The following is a 24377-nucleotide window of genomic DNA, read 5'->3' as shown; positions in this document are numbered from 1 at the left end:
TTCTTTCGGCGTCGGATATGATTTTATGTAAACTCATCATTTTACTATCAATATAATGCTACATGTTCAAATGCAAACATGTTCGAATGTTATGTTGTCACGAAATCAATTATCTTACATTCATTCTGACATTCTTCGTAACATTAAAGTAAACGTAATGATGGCATCATACTAAAATATACAAGACAATGTGATACAGTTAAAGCGTTTGAAATTGAATAAAATACATCGTACCATAACCTTAACATTTAGTCTCTACTTCGTTGATGCATCAATACCCATCTCGCCAGCAACTTATACGTGACAAACTGGAAAAGTCTTTAAATTGTTTTCGACTAGAAATGATATGTATTTGCATCCCTTGGACTAAATCTTTCTTATTAACATTTCAAAGAAAGGTTTATAAATATATAGCTTGACGTTTTCTCTCGCAAGAAACATTCAGACCCAACCTGATGCTATTTCTACAGCGATATTTAAATTATATGGCAGACATAATATGTATCATAATGTGAAAGAAGTTCTAGTATTTTATGAGTAACACCAATAATCTGCAATTGACTTTTTCCAGTTTTGATGCCCCCATTTTGGGGGGGCGGATATAGCATTACCCTTGGACGTCCGTCCGTCCGTCCGAGAATGTTGTGTCGCGCCTTACTCCAAAAGTATTTGACGTAGATTCACAAAATTTTACAGGAATGTTGGTAAGCATGTGTAGTTGTGCACTTGGGTTTCGCGTCCGGATTCATTCAGTCCTGTAGGAGTTATGGCCCCTGACTTGTACAAATTGGTCATTTTAGTGTTGTGTCGCACGTAGCTCCAAAAGTATTTGACCTAGAGTCACCAAAGTTTACAGGAATGTTGGTCAGCATGTGCAGTTGTGCACCTGGGGTTTCGCGTCCGGATTCATTCAGTCTTGTAGGAGTTATGGCCCCTGACCTTTTTAAAGATTGGTCATTTTAATGCTGTGTCGCGCGTAGCTCCAAAAGTATTTGACCTAGAGTCACCAAAGTTTACAGGAATGTTGGTCAGCATGTGCAGTTGTGCACCTGGGGTTTCGCGTCCGGATTCATTCAGTATTGTAGGAGTTATGGCCCCTGACCCAGGAAAAAATTGTCATTTTAATGTATGCGGTGATGGACATGTATCTAAAAATCTCAAGAAAGCATATATGTTTATATGTACATTATATATGGTTATTTTTTGCATTTTTTTTAATAGCAACATATTGTTTTCCCAAAGTTGATTTGTCCTTTTTCCTTTGTCATGTAGTGGGGGCATCTGTGTCCCATGGACACATTTCTAGTTTAAAGATGATTTAACTGATTGACTGAACTGATTCACTCTGGCTGCCGATCAAAGCCAGAATAAACTTTAAGATCTTGACGTACGTGTTCAATTGCCATGTTGGAAATGCGCCTGCATATTTTATTGAACTCTTAACACCGAAAATCCCCCAGCGCTCCCTCAGATCCTCGGAGTCATCAGTTGACTGTTACAACGTCCCTTTCAACAAGCGAAAAACTTTTAGTGATAGAAGCTTTAGTACTATAGGGCCAAAGTTGTGGAACAATTTACCGCTGAACATCAGACAAAGTTCTTCAATTGACTGCTTTAAGAAAAAGTTGAAAACGCATTTCTTCAGAGAAACTTTGCATTATTCTAAGTTTTGACCGAGTTTTAAAACAGTGATGCTAGTGACAGTGATAGAAATTTAATGTTTGTCTGTGATAATTATATGTTAGTAATATTTTAAAATATAGTATTATCATTAACTTTAAATTAATAATTGCTATTTTGATTCGTTTTAATTAATCTTATTTAAAATATTTTATATTTAATGTTTTATTTCAACTTGTATTGTACAACGCCATTGAATATGTTTTAAATGTAGAAATAGGCGTTTAAGCAAATAAACCAGTTTCAGTTTCAGTTGACCGGAAATCAATAGTGAGACTATTAACAACATTCCCGACAGCTACGCACCTGATTTAAGGGAAATCTCAAACTAATGCTTTGCACTCACGTTACGTCATTGTCGCAACTGATAACAAGATACAAGACAAACGTTGTTTAGCATATAAAGAAAACGGTACAACTTATAAAGAAAATGGTACAATTTTTATGCCGAAATTCGCCTGAATTATTTCACTTGCATCCTTTTGTCTGTGAAGAATCTGAAAGTTTCGTACAATACTAATAGCAGTAAAAATAATTTGAAATGATACAGAAAGTTTTCAGTCTAAAGTATAATTACAGCTAACAAAATTGTCTGCAGCAAGAACGCTTTTGGCATCTGGGATAGTATTAGAACTAAATTCATCAGTATGGTGTGACTTATATGTAATATTGTTGTCCTAAATTATCTTGAATTTCACAGTGGAACATTATTCTAGAATCTATCAGACGAGTTGCCTATCTCTAGAAGGTTTATTGAAATTGTATAATAGAAGGATTGATACCACTGCGTAATAGTAACACTGGGCAAGAATATTGACGGTGTATCTTGATTAGGGAAATTTGTGACAATTATTATTTATATTTTACCGTTTAAGTTGTTTAGAAAATCAAACATCAATACTTTACCCGTCAATTAGATCGCTTTAAGAATTTCATGTTTTCTTGTTTTGAAAAAAAAATGTTTTGTAATCTTTTAACACTTGATAATATGTAGTACATTACACTGCCATCTTCAGCAAATGCTAAAGCCGAAAGTCAAATTTGCAATAGTATTGAGTGTTGAAAAGTGGTACAAAAATGGCTTTCAGATTTCATGTTGAAATAAGTATATACATCAACGAGTGCTACAGCTTTAGAGTGTCTTATAACTGAACATAGCTTATATTATTATAACACTGATAAGTTGAAATTACCCAGGCAATTGAACGACTCGCGTAATAAATATGCTAGAAGTACAATGTAACAACCTGTAAAACTTATAGTTCTTAAATAGTTCATTTACAGCAAACCTTGACGAATTAATTTTGCAATATGAAAGAGAACAACATTACACAAGTATCTGAACCATGCAGCGGGTTCTAGTTGGCATGAGGGATGTTGCACGTCTAATTTCGTATCATGAATAGATACGGCCAAACCGAGTCTGCTAATGTTTCTGATCGTCGTATGGGTTTTGTTTTGTCGAATATAGGAATATGTACCACTTTAGAGCCTCCATTCATCAAGAGGTATTATCTGGGTATTATCAGTTCTTACATGCCTATTGAACGTAAACGGTTTAATTATTTAATCTAATCAACAAGATGCGTGAATAAAACATTTCACTACCGAGCAAAATTGTAGCACTGGTGATATAATAGCCAACTGCAACACTTACATAGCTGAATAGCAGCAATATTTGGCACTAGATTAAATCCAGAGGTTCTTTCTATTTTGTAATGTAATGAAGAAGATAAAAAATCATTGGCATTGTAGTGGCACACTTGCATAACTACCGGTCGCTATTTGCGTTTTTTAGCGTCATAGCCTTTCAATTGTCATTTATGGCTTACATATTTCTTATTCATTAAATTCTTAACGGTCGATTGCACGTCTTTTAAACCAATAATGTTTACATGACTGTATAACATAGCAATAACTTTTATTCTGTTAAACCTTTTATTGACAGCTGTCCTTATAACATCTTGGAATGCTATGTATATTGTTCTACAGATTTGTCAATTACAATAGAAATGGCGATATGCTTTGTTTGAATAGACCAGATAAGTGTTTCATTGACAAACTGTCCGCATGTCACTTGTTAATTATCTAAGTGTTTCTATCTAAATAATCTAAATAGTTAAGTTAATTCAGTTGTCAGACAGACAGTGAACTTTTACTTGTACAATTGTTTATATCGACAAATCTCATCTATGTATGTATATATCCCGGGGGTTAAACTATGCATAGAACGAGCTATAATACTTTTAAAATCTATGTTACATGTGTTAGCGATATAAGAACAAAAATGTTATTCAGCTGTGCATAAACCGGCCAACATGAATGCAAACAAAATACTTATTTAGAATAAATATGTAATACCGTCCTTTTTGTACTCCGTTTTTCTGTCTGTTTTACATTTAGACGGTTTAATAAATAATGAATTTACGGACAATCACATCTCAGTGTCTATTAAAGCGTTTCAATGTTTTGCATAAATGCCTCTGAAAGTGCGGCATATTTCTCCTGTTAAAATTTAGGAGTATATTATCATCACACAGAAATATTTGATTATGTTAATTGCTGTCACATACGATTAGATACTTAAAATATTCTTAAAATGAATGCCATTTGAAAAGAAACAGAAATAAACAATCGCTGAAAACTACGTTACTGGGACATTACACGTATTTGAGAATAAAGGATTGAAAAATAATTTCATTAAAGCTGTATATTATGCGAAAAAGCTCTTTATGAAATGCTTCAACGAAAGAAAACATCTTTGCCAGAACCATGTTATAGTTTTATTTTTATTTTCCAAACTTAAGTTTACTTTTACCATCTAGTTCACCACACGGTTTCTGCAACCCTTAATCTTCTTTAATATACTTTTAGTTTGTTTTTCTTGCATAGCTTAATCCTTCTGTTATTCAAATCTAAGATACTATTAATGTTTTATGACTCCTTTATGCTATATGTTACAGATATTCTAAATCAACAATATCTATCTAATCTGCTTCAGTTGCAATGGGCAAATTCACCGTCATTCTATCTGCATTAGAAAATTGTCTATATAACGTGAATGGGGTGTGGGAGTGAATGTAACATTTATAAAACTTCATCATAAATATTTTGTTTTGTTCATTGATGTTATCCCATCGAAATAATGAATATTACATAAACTCTTAAACTTTGATGGGGGATGGTGATCCTTGCAGTCACCGCCGAATATCGCCCCGCCGCTGTCCCTCCGCCGAACGTTGATCCGACAAACGTCGTCCTTACGCCATCCGAGATGATATGATAGTATTAATCAAATCATTGCCACCCGCTAAACCCGACGCCTAATCTTCTTTAATCCATCAGTAACTTTAGATAGATAGATAGATTGATAGATAGATAGATGAATGACACAAATCTGACACAAATCAGCCACATTAGATAGATAGATAGATAGGGCGGGCAATGACACAAATCAGCCACAATAGGGAATAAAAACATTTCTGTACGAATGTTAAAGTAACCTCTCAAATAGGAGATCTTGTGTTCGCTTGAAACAATCCATCTCACTGAGGCAGGCATAAAGTATTTTCCCAATGTATGACAAAGTACGCAGGCATATTGCCCACTATCTACCTATTTTGTACTGAAAAAAATATCCTTGCTTTTTTAAATTATACATTAAGTTACTGATGAATTCAATGATGAACTGAAAGTCGAGTGATGGGGTGGGGGTAGGGGTAGGGGTGATGGAGTGGATGGGTGATGGTAACAGTGAGCAATTTCCTCTGGTAACTCTTCATTGGGGATAAGTAATAGAAAGAGCATTGAAACTCGAGGGTAAACAATTTGTACGAGGGGGCGTAGCCCCCGAGTGTAAATCGTTTTCCCGAGAGTTTTAATGTTCTTTCTGTTTTGTATCATAGCCATCCATATATGGTAGTTGTAGGCGTTCCACACTGCCATATACAGCAGTTCAGTAGGTACTTAAAACCTTTGCTTTACAAATGTGTAAAGCCCAGGTAAGATAAACCAATGCTAGAGCAGAAAATCAATAATGTACACTTCGTTGTCTACTGTACCAGACATGCTGGCATACCTCCCTATCCAACAGTGCGGTAACTAGCGTGCGGGTATTAAATACCTGCACACTTTTAGTTACCGCACCCTGTACTCAGTGTATACGAATTACCTGCACCAAATTTACTAAGAAAAAACACCGAGCTAAGATACAAACAAATGTATCATAACTATTACAGTCTAACTACCTTTTGATTAATACTATCATGTCATTCCGGAAGAAGAAAAGACGACGCTTGGCGAGGTGACATACAGCGATGCGGTATTCGGCAGGGCGACGTTCGGCGGGGCGACGTTTTTCAGGGCGATATTCGGCAGGGCGACATTCAGCGGAGCGCATTTGGCGGGGAGACATTCGACGGGGTGACGTTCGACGAGGCGCCATAACGACGTTGTCGTTGCGTCGCTGAGGCAGAAAGTAATAACGAAATGGCACAAATCAGCCACCATAGAATTTAGCTAAAATAGACATCAACAAATCAATTTAATCCAGTATATTGTTTTACGCTAACATGAAAAGAAAACAACTGCCCTTTTAATGAAGTATTGAATTGCTTCAGAATCTAGATGAATACTAAACAAGAATATATGGTTGTCTTTCCCTTTTACATGAACACTCTTGACAAATTGCGGTAAAGATTTACGTATATACTATTTCATCAAAAATACGGTGATAATAAGAGTGACGGTATCTAATGTATTTCAGAATGAGAAGGACTGTCAAATTTACAGAAAACAGTAAAGTTTATTCCTTGTTTTAGGTAAGTTTCGTGTGAAGTGTTTTTATCCAAGAGCACAAAAACAGGTTTTAACTGCCATTTTTGTATGTATTTTTATGTATCTTGGTGTGCTGTTGGTTAAGAAAAGAATAATAAGAAATTGTTGTTTCGTTTTTCTGCTCTGGTTAATAATAACATAAAGGAACAACATCCGGTTATTGAAATTCAGAGGAATGATGGTACCAAAAGAAAGATTATAAAAGTTAGACATGAAAAGGTTGAAGTTCTTACACAATGCCTGAAAATAGTTCAAACTAAGGATGGATATCCAACTGGTACATACACGTTCCAAAAACGCAGCCTCCCCAAAATATAACCCTTATTACGCAGATATGCACCTGACTAGCACACATAAATAAATACACAATCATCGAAGCACAGACAAAGACAAAACAAGCAAACCACAAAACAAACACATCAAGGCACACAATTGGGCAGTGGCTTGGAACGGTCAGAGGCAAAACCACCACTGAGGAACGAATCCAAATAGGGGAAATTTACAATATTAAAGTCAAACAAGAAATGTCGCATGGAAAATGTAGAATTCATTAGGATGCACAGACAGAAAAGATTTGGATATGCATCTTTGAACACGCGATGGGTTTGAAAATATTTCAACTAAGCAGCAAAGTTTAATGACCAATAGGTATCCTTTCAGGGATAGAAGGTCAAAATGATTTTACGTCCTGTGCTGATTCTGAAATAATTTCGTGTTTGGTCAGAATCCCGCAGAAGTAACCCACTAGTACAATATCTCGACCCGCATACAATTAGTTGGACTAGAACTAAGAACAAAACCTTAGAAGCTTTTGAATCACTATTGCCCAAACAATTCTATTTACAGTTGGGTCATAACCTCTTTTAACATAACGTTTAATAACTTTAATGAATACAATTGGAAATTACCATGACCCAAAATCTTACGAAGTTTGTAAACCACATCCCTATAAAATCGGATTTTGATCTAGTAGTAATGTCCGACTGCTTATCCGAAGATCTCAACATAAAATCCCTTTCATTTTCAATTTAAAACCAAATCTTCGACACGACAATGGGTGTACAATTTATTACAACTGGAATACCAAAGACTTGTCCTAAAACTTCAATCCTAAATGTTGTGCAATCAAAAGTAAAGAATTTACAAACTTCGGCAAACTTCCACAAAAGCTATATCAAAATTGCAAGCGAGAAATGTTGCAAATTCACCCTGACAAAAAACCTCTTTTGTATTTCGCAATTAGTTTGTCATTTATTACAATATGTGTGTAAAGTGGTATATAAATATTAAATTCACATGTACTGACTAAAGAAGTTTTGCAATGATTAATTATAAATTCACGCAAGACTTCGCCAGAATTTTAACCGGCCAAATAGGTGTTTACGTGTAAAAAGTACTTTTATCACTTTAGCTTTAATATCTTTTTATACGAACTTTCCTTTTATATACATGTACTTCGGTGATGTATTTTGTGACCAAATGTTATTCAACAGGACTCGTTTTGTAAAACGTAATTATAGTGCAGGTGTCAAATGATGATGATACTGTTGGCCGCATTGTCAGTTTGAACTAAAGCTTCATTGAAATTCTTGTATTTTCTTTTTCAGATTTCTAAAAGTAAAGTTCAGTTTACAATCGAAGGAAGAAATTAGGCACCATTTGAAAAGGATGGACAAAGAAAATCTCACTTTTTTCTCTGGGTTGCGTTCTTTACATTCACAGATATATATTTTTGAAAGTCAAACACACAATTATACACGCAATGTCGCTATTCTGTCTCTTTTTACAGTATGTGAATACTTATTCTTATGTATAGGCATGATCAATATTGCAAACTTTATATGCGCAATGTAAAATCATCCAATATCTGTAATTTTGTTTTTCCTCATCAAACCCTCTTCATGAATGCTTTTAGATGATAACTTTTACTTTTTTACTTTCAAAAAATGGTCTATGAAAAGACGATCGCATATCTGGTATCTTACATTGAGCTGCAACAATCCGTTGTTTTGAATATATTATGTTTTTCTTTCCACAAACTGGAGACAATATGCCATTCAAAAAAGAAACCCAGTTTGCCAAGAAATATATCTAACATATGAAATTACACTTTGAAGTGTTTGTCTAAGTATCTTGGGAAATATAAATGAACACATAAGATACAACAATGGAAGCAGAAACAATAAAAACTACATGAGCATGTCTCCGGGGGAGTTATTATCCTAAACAGTTGTACCAGATATTTTCATAATGGCATATTTAATATTTCTCCTTACACTTCATAATGTCACAAATACCCAAATGACTCAAAGCTGATAGCATTTCTATCTATTTCTGTAAAATTAGAGTTTGTAATGAAATTATGCGTACAGATTAAGGCAAAAATGATCATCACCAATTAATTTTGTTCGTGTAAAAGGTTGGCGTGAAAGGAGCCCCATATTTCATTTGTCTGTTTCTGGTGTTTAAAGACTGACAGTTATCCTAACAATAGTTCCATGCCAGTAAAAGCCATTCTTCGCAAGTAACTGACAAATTTTCAAAATGAATAAGGGATGAGGGACGAAAGCACAGAAAGTTCAGTTCATTTTAATAAGAATATAGTTGATAATCTAATAAAAGACCTGCAAACTGTTATCAGCTCAGGAAATAAAGTGAATATACTGTAATTGAGTTCGATGAAATGACTTTAAGTCAGAAATTAGTTTTTCATGTTTAGCAATACACAGAAGTCGGGTACAAAGCAAGGTTACTCTAAGTAATTCCTCTTTTATTTTATAATGTTTAAAGGGATTTTAAGGGCTATTTCAATTTAAATTACAAATTAGGTTTTATAGAATTTCCAAATACGTCAGTTGCATATTGTTTTAAAGTTTTATTTTACAGTTGGTGGGTAATTTTCATTAAGAATATTTTTAAATCAGAAGATAGGATATACAGGACATTAGGTTACTGTATTTATAAATTTAAATCCATGTCGCTTCACTCTATAATACAAATATACGCTCTGTATTATGCACTTTGGTCGTGCGGATTACCTATTGTTTGCAAGTACCTTCTGACTGTTCTCCGAAGAAATATAACTTCTTTTCTAAAATGTATATTAGCATGTGTAAATATAAGATTTATCTTAGCTTTTGACGTACGCGGGAATCAGCAACAATATCTACACAATGATGTCTGAACCTTCCATTTGAAGCTGCTAATAGAATATCTTATTATCAGGTCTAATCATACCATTAATATAAAACTATACTTTATAGCACCATAAAAGTGTCTGAGTATCTTTAAATCACCATTATCATTGATGCATAGTAGTAATTTATCTGTCAGATATAATCCTTCTAGAAATGGAACCTCGTGCGTTAAACAAAAGGACGATATTGATAACAAAGACATAAATTGATATAAGGATATCAATCAATGACATATTGACTTGTTTGTTGGATGCTCCTTTTATATACAGTAAAATATTGCGTGTTGTGAGCTTATGAATTTGCATAATATATATTGAGAATTGAGAACATTCTCGTAATGAAAGGGTTTTTGTTTTCTCGGAATATGATAAATCTAAAGTTATTAGTACCTAACATTATATGTATTGCGTTAGTTATTTTCAGAATGTACTTTCACGTACATGTAACAGCCATGATTCGACCCTCTCTTGGTAGTCAAATCATCGTAAATCGTGCTGGAGCACACGCCACCAACAAAGATTTTGTATTTGCGCTTTGTCGCATGCTCGAAGATGAAATACAATGGTTTTAGTGTGCTCGCGTTCATCTAGATCAAGCCGTTGTGTCGCCCTTCTGAGCATGTCAGTGCAACAAAACTGGACTATTAGACATTATACGTATTAGATGAAAATATTTTATTTCGCGCTTGCAAAACATATTTCATATTTGCACATAAGCGTGCGCACCAAGGCGAAATATAATCTTTTGTTGCCTCGCCTTGCTTTGCTCGTCAAGACGACACAACGACACAGTTGTTTACGTTGTGCAAGCATCTCAGATTCTTTTTCAAGTGAATTCGTTTTAAAAGGAACATTTGTAAGGGTACTGTACGTGAACAGCTATTAGATTGTATGAGCGTAACCATCACAAAATGATGATAGATCTATATAAAACTACTCTCTATAAAATTAATATTAATTCATACAGACATGTGTGCCCAGATCAAATAAAACACACATATATTAGAACTTGATTTATGAATTTACAATGTTTACATCAAATTAATAGGATGCTATTGAGTCCATTTAGGTATTATATTATTACAATCAGATGCCACTAACAGTCAAACTTTGCTTGGGGTAAAATAAGCTGAATTTATCTAAAATGATGACAGTATGTAGACTGCGTTACGACTTTGACACTATTTTTGTGTTCCAAGTTTTACAGGAGTTATCTATGAAATTGATTTACAGCTGTACGTAAAATTGCAATCAGACCGTTTCCAGTCTCGAAGACGCGAAAATATCATTTGCCAATTTGGTAAGGTCAAAGATAATACATATGATATCGTCTCAGTAATACAGTCAAGCATCCAGTAAAAACTTTCAGTACGAATTGGATACAGAAAAAGCAATTGCACAGACCAGGTTTATCTTCGTTACAGCTTATACTTAAACAACGGTACTGTTCACATCTGCATACTCGGGGTCTGTGAAACAGAACTAGTCGACCTGCCAACGGATTAACACCGTACATTGCTCTTTCGTAGCATCCAAATATTCTAAACGCATGTTCTATGTTGTCGTAGTTTCGCCCTCATAATTGTCATATTCAAACCAAAACATTCACGAATCATTTGCCATCACATTTAAGTAATATGAGTTTGATATCCAGTCCCATTCTGAAAAGAAAACCATCGAAGACCATTCTAAACTATCTTGTCGTACAGTCAGTACCGTTTGTGCTCGCCACTAGCATTTTTGACTGCAGTGCGCACTATTGGTCCTGTAGCTTAACATACGCTTGCCTCGACCCCAAGTATCTTTCCAAAATGGTGTAGCTACCAAGAATTGTTGTCGCATGTGTGATAGATGGATGTCATTACAATCTACCATCCATGAACCCTGAAATTTACAGCAAAAGCTATATTATACACCACCAGGCTAATTTTTACTTATCGCGTATGTATGCGACATTTCATATAGCCGTCAGATTAACCGCACAAGATCACGAGTGATCCGTTTAGGCTGGTAAAATGCAATTGTTCTATAAAATATTTTGTGTTTTTTATTTTTTAAATGATTGAAGAGTTTCTTAAAGATGAAAAACAGTAAAATTTGTTTTAAATTTTTGTAGAAAATGACAAAGGGAAGTACTTGTACACTTCCGTTTTTAATGACGTTAAGTATAGAAAGAAAGGGAAGGATCCAAAGAAGGCTGCAAGCTATCGCCCAATCAGCCTAACCAGCTGTGTTGGAAAGACCATGGAGAGGATTGTAAATGCACGCCTGAAGTGGTACATGGAGACTAACAACCTATTTGCAACGCAACAAGCTGGCTTCAGACAATTCCGTTCCACTTAGGACCAGACCACTTATCTATCGCAAGAGATAGAGGACGCCTTCCAAGAGCAGAAAGTCATGCTTACAGCATGGATTGATCTACAGAGGGCGTTTGACAAAGTCTGGACTGATGGACTCCTCGTCAAGCTGATGAGGACTGGAGTAGGAGGTCACATGCTGAGGTGGATTAAGTCATACCTCCACAACAGGAGAGCAAGAGTCAGTTTAGAACATGCCAGTAGTAGGAAGTTCCTGTTGCGTCATGGTGTCCCACAAGGCGGAGTCTTATCCCCTATACTCTTCTTGCTTTTCATCAATGATCTGGTGTCTGAAATACCGAAAGGAGTTAAGGCTGCTCTCTACGCTGACGATCTGGTGTTATGGTGTAAGGAAGAACATGCCACTACAGCCACATACAGGATGCAAGAAGCCATCAACAAGCTTTCAGCTTGGGCTGAAGATTGGTGTGTATCGATAAATACAGAGGAATCGTCCACCACACTAATTTCCCTGTCGTCAAAGTAGAGGGCGGGTAAAATCAAGATGGGAAATACTTCGCTGGTTGAAGCAGACGAGGCAAAATACCTTGGAGTGACCTTTGACAAACGGCTAACCTTGAAGTCCCACATTAGTCAAGCAGAAGGGAAGGCCCGTAAAAAGCTTGCCATGATGCGCAAACTTGCTGGAACAACGTGGGGAGCAAACGAGCAATTACTCAAGACAGTATCAGGGAACAGTGAGACCCCATTTAGAGTATAGCTCAACTGCCTGGTCCACTACTGCCAAAACTAACCAACAGGATTTAGACAAGGTTCAGAACCAAGCATTGCGGATCATGACAGGTGCTACAAAGTCTACACTAATCTACTTCATGGAGAAGCTAACAGGCACACAGCCGTTACAAGACAGAAGACATGCAAAGGTTCTGCTTCAAGCAGAGAAGTTCAGGTCTTTTCAAGACCATCCCATGAAAGCCAAGCTAGATGGCTATACAAAGAATCGGCTCAAACGTAGCAGCTTCGTACATGAGGCAAAGAAACTCAACCGAGAGTTCAATACTGAGCTGAGCATTCCAACGACTCCCTTAGGTAGCGAAGACATCATAAACCCACTAGCGAATGATCTGTCCTCAGTGACTGTGAGACTTGCTGTTCCTCGCCTTGACCGCGGGAAGCAAGAGGATGAAGGCATTCGGAAGAGCCTCACACTTGCTATGATCAATGAAGACTATCCTCCGGAATTATGGACTCATGTCTATACAGACGGATCAGCCACATGCGCCGTCAAAGATGGAGAAGCAGGAGTTTTCATTCAATACCCATCTGGCAAGAGAGAAACACTACATGCATCCACAGGAAAACACTGCAGCAACTATAAGGCAGAGACTGAAGCACTCATGAAAGCCGTCTCAATGGTTGAAGACTCGGCAGAAGAAAGCTCCTCAGTCGTCTTTTTCACAACAATAAAGCTCCGCAGCTAGCCAGGAGAATGCAGAGCCTGAGTATAACCTGCAAAGTAGCACTTCAGTGGATTCCATCCCATTGTGGACTTGCAGGCAATGAAGAGGCAGACAAACTGGCTAAGCTAGGAGCTCAGTCAGAACAACCAACAGTACCTGTGAGTTACAAGGAGAAAGTCACCATCATCAAGGCACTAACGAGACCAAGGATGGAGGAAGATGTTTTTCATCTCCTTGATCGGTCTGAACAAGTGATGATGGTCAGGCTCCGCTCAGGGCACAACAAGCTCAATGCTCACATGCACATGAAATACAGACTGACATCATCGCCAACTTGTCCATGTGGTGAAGAAGATCAGACTGCGGAGCATATACTTCAGAGATGTAAAAGGCACGACCAGGAGCGAGCTGCGACTTGGCAAATAGATACCTCAATCCACCAGAAACTGTATGGAGGCATTGAGGATCTTAGGCAAACCACAAGTTTCATCGAGGCTACTGGTTTGAAAGTGTAGATGCGAACGACAAGAAGAAGAAAGAAGTATAGTTGCGACCGATTCGTTCAATTTGGCAATTGCGATAGGTTGTTGAAGCATGCCTTTCTGCCAGGAGACCAAAGAAAGTATGCCTTAAAGGAAGAGAAGCGATCTCTTTTAATTTCGATGGAAGAAAAAATAAAACGATACTGACTTACTCAATTATAAAAAAAAAAGACTAAAAGAAAATATTTTGTATTGCATGCGGTATTCACACACACACACACACACACACACACACACACGCGCGCGCGCGCACGTGTGTGTGTGTGTGCGTGTGTGTGTGTGTGTGTGTTCTGGACCCCTTTGCAGAACAATTCATACGATAAAATATACACTCGTAGACTTTTATAATCGGTCACTTTTGTAATTGCGATAACTTGGATAATATTTAAATTACACGACTGAAATTTCCTTGATCACCTTTGTTCCCATATGCTATTTATTCGTGAGGGTAATTTTCCATTAAAATAGCTTAAATCAACCATGCGTGGTATACTTTATTTATATTAACGAAATATACGAAAATCATAGGTGACCTACTAGTATTATAAATGTCCATGTGTATATACATATATAAATGTACTGTATATATTAAATTAATTACAGGCGGAGCAAGACATGGTTTGAAACAACTGGATATTTGTGAAAGCTCAAACTGGATCATACACGACAACATTTTTTCCCCTTTGGTCAAACAATTTTATCCTGGAAGATTATATAGGCAATTTGTCTTGATTAAATCGGATACAATAGTTTCGATTAATAACCTTATTTGTCTGAGCAGTATGGATGAAAATTGCAATCGTCCGTCTAGACATCCTATCAGAAAACGTTTGCAAGTGTTATCTCTATTATGAATAAAGCCTCAATGATTTTGTTAAAAATGTTTAGAAATATTGTTTCGTATTTATTTGCAACACAGCAGAATATGGGTAAAAATGGTTGAAATCACAACTTTCAGGACGTTAAATGATTCTGAAAAAACGTATTTCTTCTATGCTTTAAAGTTTAGTAGGGAATTGTCTGATATTTTGTTATGTTGTTTACTCCTCAAACAAGATGTCACGGCTTTATTTGTCGGCAAATACAACGTAATTAAATAGCCTAGTAAAAATATATTTTAAAGAAAACGCCTGTAGAAAGGTGTGTTAGACGTGGCTCTTACCGTGTTTGTTGTGCTCTGTGCTTCCTATCCGGGAAATCTAACCTTACTTTTATTTTTTATAGTTACAACAGATGTCAATTAGTGCCGTTTTGTAGCCCTTAAGGGTTACCAAGTACCATGTCTCGGTGTTGTTATAGAATTACTGATTCCTATGAATCACTGAGCAATTATATGCGCGGCTGATGATCCATGGGTCGCTGACTGGTTCTACATTTAGCATGGCTGTTGCTGTAGAAATATGTAGGAAGATATTATTTGGTTGCTGACTTAACTGAAAAGATAAAATAATGGAAACAAGCTGCAGAGCCTCACTCTTATTTGATATGCTTGCTACAGTAAAGAACGAGTAAAAATGAAGTCGGACTCCGTGTTCTAAGTATACCACAGTACGCTTGTACCCTTTACTTTCAAAATAGACAACGACAAGCATGTCTGTTGAAAATGTTAATTTTTACTAGTACGGTCTAAAGTGGTATCAAGCTTGTTTTGTTTTTGTTAAACAAAAATGCTTGACAACTTGTCATGCAAACAAAATACTCTACACTTCAAATGTCATCGTATGTGTAAAAAAACCCTAATATAGACATCAAACAAACAAATATTGTCAAGGCAGAAATAATAAATATAATATTTTAAGAGCTTTGTATCACATTTTATAAAACAAACAGATGTCATACATATTTGCATAATGACGCATTTAAATAGCTTTTCTGTCGGTACAGCGAAACTATGTAGACATCTGAAACAGATTAAGATTTAAAGATTAACCATTGTTTAGTGATTATATATAAAAAGTGGTCATAAGTCAGAAAGAAATGAAATAGCTAACAATATTTCACCTTTTGCAACAATGACTGAGTATGCAATTCTATTTCTTGACAAACATCTGCTTAAAACGATGCCTGGACCTAATTATACCTCAAAATCTAATCTTTACGAGTGTGTTAACATTTTTCCTTATTGCGCTTATTGTTTCCGAAGGATCTGTCTGGTTTAACGTCGCACTGACACAATTTTAGGTCATATGGCGACTTTCCAGCTTTGATGGTGGAGGAAGACCCCAGGTGCCCCTCCGTGCATTATTACATCGCGAGCGGGCAGCTGGGAAGAACCAGCGACCTTCCGTAAGCCAGCTGGATGGCTTCCTCACATGAAGAATTCAACGCCCCGAGTGAGGCTCGAACCCACATCGACGAGGGGCAAGTGATTTGAAGTCAGCGACATTAACCACTCGGCCACGGAGGCCCCTGAAAATACATTTTATTAAATCGATTTCCATGTCCTCAGTTCAACTGAATTTGAGCATAACAGAGGGCATGACCTAATGTATGCAGTAAACTACATCAAACGTTTATAAAACTTTATCTAAAAAGTTCGTTTAAGACGAAAACGCATCAGTAATATAAGATAACACAATATGCCATTATGAATAAAGTACTAAATATTTATTCCACGGAGTTTAGACCAAATGTTAACAAGTATACATTTTATCTAAATGGCAATCATCATGGAACAATGCCTCGTTCAATAAACGTTCAATCTTTGAAAGAGTTATTTGACAAAGTTTCAGTCGGAAATATTTTATCTTTTTTAAAGCAGAACGGGGTTTTTCAAAGAATCTGAATATTTCATATTTTTATTCTGCAACTGATATTTTTAACACTATATATGTATATAAAGTTTTATAGAAATGATTTTAGGTATGCTTTACAATTGACGTTTTCAATATGACTTCTTCTCGGCGATATATGATCTATCTGTGTCGATTCGCCGTAAAACCCAACTCACTCACTCACTAGAATAAAATTTACCATTGATTATGATTTTGAAGTGTTTCCGACTTTTACTCTCTTTTATTTTCGGTAGAAATATTGGACATGCACACATTCGTAAGTGGGACCCATCACCCTATCCAGTCATGTATACAAAATCACGATCAAGAAATCTCAGCATAATTCAATCCTAGTATTTATATGTTTTTTTGTTGAATTAGTGAAAACTGTAATAATCATAAGAAAGTAAAAAACCAAAGTGATGTTATTTTCATGAAAAAGTTTCAAACAAAAGAAGTCGTTTCTTTGTTGTTATTCCAAGTGTTATTCTGTAGTAATTAATTAGGGGTACTTGAGTCAAGTAGGTTATATATTATGCACGTATATGTACGCATTTCGCTTACTCTGGTCTTTTATCTTTGACCCCGGTGTACTTTTGTTACTCGGGTAAAACTCCATAAACGCTCAGTGTGTTTATTAAATTACGCTCTTATCAACACACGGACAATTCAATAAAATAACGAACTCAAACTTTTTCAACGGCATTGCAAACAATAGCACATAAACAATAAAAAACATTATTATTCAACAATGAAATAATTAACTCGATATGTGGTATACTATACGAGGCACATGAGTGTGTGTGTGTGTGTGTGTGTGTGTGCTTGCGTGCGTGCGTGCGTGCGTGCGTGTGTGTGTGTGTTCGGGTTTAACGTCTTTTTTAACAATTCTTCAGCCATAAACGACGGTTGAAAAGGAGTGAGCTAGCTGTACTCTGTCGTTTGTATTATCTTGATCAGGACATTTGTGTACAATTTTCTGCTGCCTGCAAAGAAATTATATATTTTTGTTTTTATCACAGCTCGAGCTCAAGTACTTCGCAACATTACAAGAGAAAATAAGTACGCTCCCATTATATTTGATAACTGCCTTTAAGTAAACCAAAGACTTTTCAGTATTCAGCAGCTGAACAATAATATCATCACTACTTAAGTGATTTCATTTTGACCTAGATATTTGTCCACAGACAGTGGCATCCCCCAACATGTTACAAGGCCTGTTTAATAGAATTATAATATTTCTTTAATATAGCTTCTTCAAAGTAATTATGGGTATTACAGATCAGAAATAAAATAAATAGCGCAAGTGTGCTAAAGTATAAATAGACAGAAATCACTCGGTATTTAAAACGCATTCCTGCAATTATTTAGCTCACAATCTAAATCATTTGAAAATCATTGGTAGATAATTCATTAGAATGTGGTCAATTTTAAATATGAAGTATAAAGATCTCGCCAACTCTACGATGTAAAACGGGACGTTCAACATAGTGTGTCAGGCAGTCCTTAGGAACTGGACCAGTTTCATTACCCAAGATATAACAGGTTAAGGTACTTCCATTTGTCATATAATAACATGTGTGCATCTTTGCATTTAGCAGGTATTCAGCCTTGTTCAAACTAGAACTTTAGTAGTCTGCCAATATTACAACAAATGAAATTTATTTGAACATGTGTCCGCACTGATCAAATTAAATTACATCTGTATATTTGTCATTTGTAGTGGCGTAAATGATAACAGTTGATCATATCCTTTATTCAGAACTATGGTAAGTTTCTATTGTAACCCATTTATCTGATTTTGTATGTCATATTGGAACAAATACATCAAGGTGCAGAGAAAGCGTATAATTTCAAAATGGTGTTGAATAAAATTAATTACATCTGGTGCTATTATTGAGGAACTGGCGATCACCGACCTTCCGCATGTCATTACAGCTTACACATATGATGAAAGTTACAAAGAGGGGTTTAGACGCGTAGTGAGTTTTCAGATACATTTAAGCGACCGTAACCATCGGTAAGATATATAAAATGAATTGAAATATTACGTTTTACGAGGGCCATTCTAAAAGTAATAATTGAATGATAGATAAATGACTCTTCTACAATCCTGCAAACATTTTATCTCTAACAAGTCCCCATGTGCAAACTTCACATGCTGAATTATGCTCCTGTAATGTTTCGTCATACTGGGTCGAACACTTTTTGCGATATATGCGACACAATCTTAGGTCATTTAATGCACAATTTTGACTAAGTCAAGGGCCATAACTCTGGTCTGGCTCTGTGATATCCAAATTAAAAGCCCTGGTACACAACTTCCCAGGCTACATAATAATGTGAAGTTTGACTACGCTAGGTCGAATAATTTTTGAAATATGAACGACACAAATTCGGACGGACGGACGGACGGACGGACGTTACTATATAGGGGTATTTATGTGGCTACTCTTTTGTTCTCTGGCCACGTAAAATAATAGCCACATAAAAGCTTACAGAATGAATGACATCAAAGAAAAAGTATAGTTTTCTATTGTTAAGCCACCTAAGTATGAATATGTATGCTCGGACAGACGTACGGACAAGGGCAGTTCTATGTCCCCCAACCACAAAAAAAAAATAATTGGGAAGCATAAAATAGTGTATCACCTGTCGGATGTTGATTCTACGGCGAGCTAAATAAAAGAAACAGACCGAGCTGCACAAAACGTCAATTTTAATCGATTTCAAAGGATGACACAAAAATTATATGCAGCAAGAGAAGCATTATTTAATGTCCGGAATTAGTCGTATCAAGGGCATATAATTACCAAACATATTTGGAATTTATTTCATCACCTGGAAGACCGCTGGGTATTATAGTCAAATGAAATCAGTAAGTGAGAAATGTTTTTAAAAACACGAACGAGCTACATCTATGATCTTCTCCCTTGTTTCATTGAAATTTCCATGTACATTGAGTATAACCAATGTGCGAATGTCTCTAAACTGTATTTTTGTACTTGTAACGTGTATAAATAATAAGTTCTGGTTATCTCGGGGCTAGAGAGCAAGAATGGTAGCTTGCATTTCCTCCACCGTCCACGAACAGGCTGAGTCAAACCTAGCCAGCAACATTTGTATTTTTGTCGTGTTTTCACTTTTTCTGATCTACGTAAAATATTCTTGTCAAAATAATAATATTGATATTCTTTGTGTGTTTGAGGTGCTAATTGTATCTCATCTTGTTGTAGATTGATTGCCGGTGGTTTATTTACAAAAGCAACTTTAGTCAAAATACAATTGTATACTGTATTTTTGTTGAGTCTCCAGATATGTTTACATGTTTTTCAGGTTTGCTGTTATCTAATCTGATAAAAACGCTTAAAAAGTTTTAGACTAATCCATCAAAATTGTTTGACTTCTTCCAAATATCTCGTATCATGTGCACCGTTAAGGGAAATCAGTCAACAACATCAACTGATGTATTTGACAAGGCAGCGTCACTCTGCTAGTAATGTCGTAAATTCTCGTTTCTCAATATATTTCTCATTAAAAAACCGCTATCCGGTATTTGTTTGTAAACACGGTATATGTAAAAGGTATAATTTTAACATACCTCCCATCCTTGTATTACTCATATGTATGTATATACGTTTTAGTTTATTGTTGTTGTCTATGTAAACAATTGCTCTAACCTTTGGTACTTACGCTTTAATATAAATAAAGTTGAACAACTCATACTTTATTTCTCTACTTTACGGTTACGAAACAAGGGCAATAGAAAGTTTTTATTTGCGAACACCCCAAAAGAGGGTCTGTTCGTTACGTCTAAAATAAATGCGAAAAAAAACGTTTTCTCTTATTGTGTCAGACGTACTTAAAATGCCATTTTGCCGGTTAGATTATGCAGTTCCAGACGAAAAACTTAATCTATGATTGGACAGAACTATTCTACTCGCATTCGAGTATTTCATTAGTGTCATACAGACTTTTACATTAACTGTTCGTACGTCCTCTTGTAGACAACATTCGAGGTTAAATAAATACGTATAAATCACTTGTCCAACTTCTTTTATTTTATTTTATCTATATCCACATAAACATGAGTATCAATTGTAATGAAATGTCACCTTCTTCAAATAAAAATATTTCTGCCAAAGCTCAACAGAATTGTAAACTGTATGCTATATGCTGCCAAAGTTTCAGTGCGTTGTTTTAATGAAAAATAATGTACAAAAGCAAGATGTTTTCAGTTATAACACAAATCATTGTTAAAATCTGTAAAGTATCATTACAGTGGATTGTTTGCGACCGACGAAAACTGTACGGTTTTTAACTGATCAATACAATACCTCTTTAAACTGTGTTACGTGCTGGTTCAACGTACCATTGAAAAAGCTATGATGTCAAGAAAAAAAAACTCGAGCTGTTTTGCTCGAATATTTCTATCCGAATCGTAAACACATATCTGATTTTTTTCTTGCATATCGTTTCATTTTGACAGATAATTTTTCTTGCATACCGTAGTTTACAAATTATAGAATAACTAAAGCAAATAGAAATATTTTCTTTGTAGCACTGTCGTTTCGTAAGTCTATACATCTTTACAAATGTATATTACTTGATGGATATTACTTTTTTATCAATGAATGCAATGTTTCTAGTTATATCAACTTGATTCACTTCTAGTCAAATACACTTTTCAGTAGTGTAAAAGTGTAGCTGCGCGAAATATGTCTTTGCACTGTAGATTGAAAGATGATGATGAAAATGAAGCAAAGAAATTAAAAGACAAAATTTAAAAGTAATATTATTATTTTAAAAGTTTTGCCAAACATGTTTTACAGTTATTCTCTAAAACTTAACATTTTTGCGGTTACTCATTGATAGGTGTAAATAAATGCTCAAACGTATTACGATGTGTATTTATTGTCAAGATAAATCACTGTAGATTTTTACCAGGTGGAAGGTTTTGGCTGATTTAGAAGCACATTTCGAAATAGGAGTACTATTAGCATAAGTTTGAAGACTTTATCCCTTTGACCACAAAAAAAACCCTCCTTTTAAATGGTTGCTTTTATTGGTTACATAATGAGATATTGGCTTATATAATGTTAACAAGGTCACATTTATGGTTATGTTAGAGATACCTATACGTAAGTCACCAAAAACGTTTTTCCTTCTACTTTATTACATGTATATAATCTTGGGAAAATAACGTCACTGTTATATAAATTGAAAGAAGGAAAATTAGTGAATTAGTATTCAACCAGCACCCTCACCCCCTCCTCGCCATTACGGTTAAGATTTCGCCTTTGCAGTAGACATGTTTTGTTGTTGTCAATTTTGTTCAAATGTCTCATTCCTTAGTCTAGTTATTTAGTTTAAATAAAGTCACTAATATCTAGCAGAAGTTAGAGAGTGAAACACATGCAGAAAGGTGAAATATCGTTCTAAGTGGATGTAGATATTCATCTAAAATTTTAGACTGCTTGACATTCTCAGTATGGAATAAATGAATGTATTTCGATGGTATGGAAAAGTAAATAAACGTGCCTAAATCTACAGAGTAAGATACCTGATTGGTAAATGTCCATATATTTCTCAATAATAAATGTATTTAGATAATTTAACCAGAAATACATAGTTAAATTTTGCGGACGTTTATAACAGAAAATCCAAAGGGACAGAATATACTGGATACTAACTATTTGGATGTATTTCAATGATCTGGAATGCTAAACAATGGTCCAATATACTGTTAGTTAAGTTATAGAAAAGTGGGGCTGTTAATGACAACTAGCGATTCATGCATTGATTATAGATTGTTTATATGAAATACGAAAAAAAAACCTTGATAGTTTCTCCCCGTTCCCTATATATATAGTATATTTCTCGATTCAAAGTACGTTATGTTATGGTAAGAACATACCGTTATGCTACAAACGATAAAACTAAAGTGGAACTTTGTTATTGTGCGTCACTGAAACGTCATTTCTGCGTACGGACGTTTATTTTCCACGACCTGTGTACATACTCTACTATAAAAAAGAGAGTTTCAAAGAAAGTATTTCTATTTGCTTTATTTATTCTATTATTTGTAAAATACGGTATGCAAAACAAATCTGTAAGAATAAAAAGCTTATATGTATACGATGGGCAAGAAAAAAATATCAGTCATGTGTGATTTCCTACCTTTGATACGAATATAACGAAACATTAAAAGAAGATATAAATAACCATGACGGAATGGTTCTTGCTTGGTTTAACGTTCATGTGCGTTTTATATTACGTCAAAGGGTAACAACTGCTTATTACTTAAAATACTAAAGGTAACAGAAAAATAAACCAGGAACTATTAACCAAAACAAAATTCATTTTGAAATGTGACAATTCAAATACCTTTTCAAACATTACAAGTCATATTTCACCAGCAAGAATAGTCCAAATACTGTCTTAGTCAAATTTAAATCCAGTCAGTATTAGTTCCACTTTTCCACCTAGAATCCAAACTGAATTTAATTTATCCAGAGAGTATAAGTCACCTCTTTAAAGGTATTTTTAAATCCAAATTGTTATCGTAAATTCATCAAAATTTAAATTAATGTTAAATGTCAATTTTGATAATATCTTGTTTTTAAGAAAAACAGGAATATCTTTCATAAGATATTGCTTTTGTCTTCTCTTTCCACAGACAACCCCCTATTTATTATTATTATTATTATTATTATTATTATACCAGATTTATATAGCGCCCTTTTCATGATCAATTTCACGTTCAAAGGCGCTTTACATAGTATAAATGCAGCCACACAGGGCGCATAATTCATCCTCTACTAGTACAGACACAGAGCGATCTGATCAGAGGGACAGGGTGAGACAAAGCCCCCGTGACAGAGAGATCAGAAATCAGATACAGGCTTGTCCGGCTAACTTAGCCTAGCTCGTTGCGAATAGACAGCCTGGTTCTTTAACGTGCCCAGTGTATAGCACTGATACACGCAAGGATTGCCTGGGTTCCTGACCAGTACACCTCTAGTTGGGTGGGAAACACTGAAAAGCGTTTCTGAAAATTCCCGAGTAGCTGCCGGGGATCGAACCCCCGACCTCAGGATTGGAAGGCTAGTGTGCAAACCACTGAGCTATCCGTCCACCAAATTTAAAGCTTCATGGTAGATTCCAACATTTTCATGTATCTCTAAGAATAAAATAGAAGTTTCTGGAAAAGACAATAACCCAGACTTTACAATAATGTTAACACCCTGTTGATGGAACCTTCTAGGAAACCATAGAATAAAAATAACTTTTTGAAATACATGATTACACAAAACTAGGACAGTCTTTTCATTAAACATCGAGTCATCAATATAAAAAAATAAAATAAAACATTATGGGGAATTATATTGATATAACATTTCTATATCTCTTTCTCCACATAGGTTCCAGCAGTATGTACGAAAAGGCGATTTTCATTCGGAGCGGAATAATATGTTTTTAAATACACATTCTCTTTTAAATCATTCAAGTACTTCCTATGCATTCTGAAATCACTCATTACATATTCTTGTAAATTGTACATTCTT

Source organism: Mercenaria mercenaria, chromosome 16 (assembly GCF_021730395.1).
Source record: "Mercenaria mercenaria strain notata chromosome 16, MADL_Memer_1, whole genome shotgun sequence".
NCBI classification, from domain to species: domain Eukaryota; kingdom Metazoa; phylum Mollusca; class Bivalvia; order Venerida; family Veneridae; genus Mercenaria; species Mercenaria mercenaria.
The sequence above is the reverse complement of the archived record's forward strand: the minus strand, read 5'-3'. Positions refer to the sequence as shown.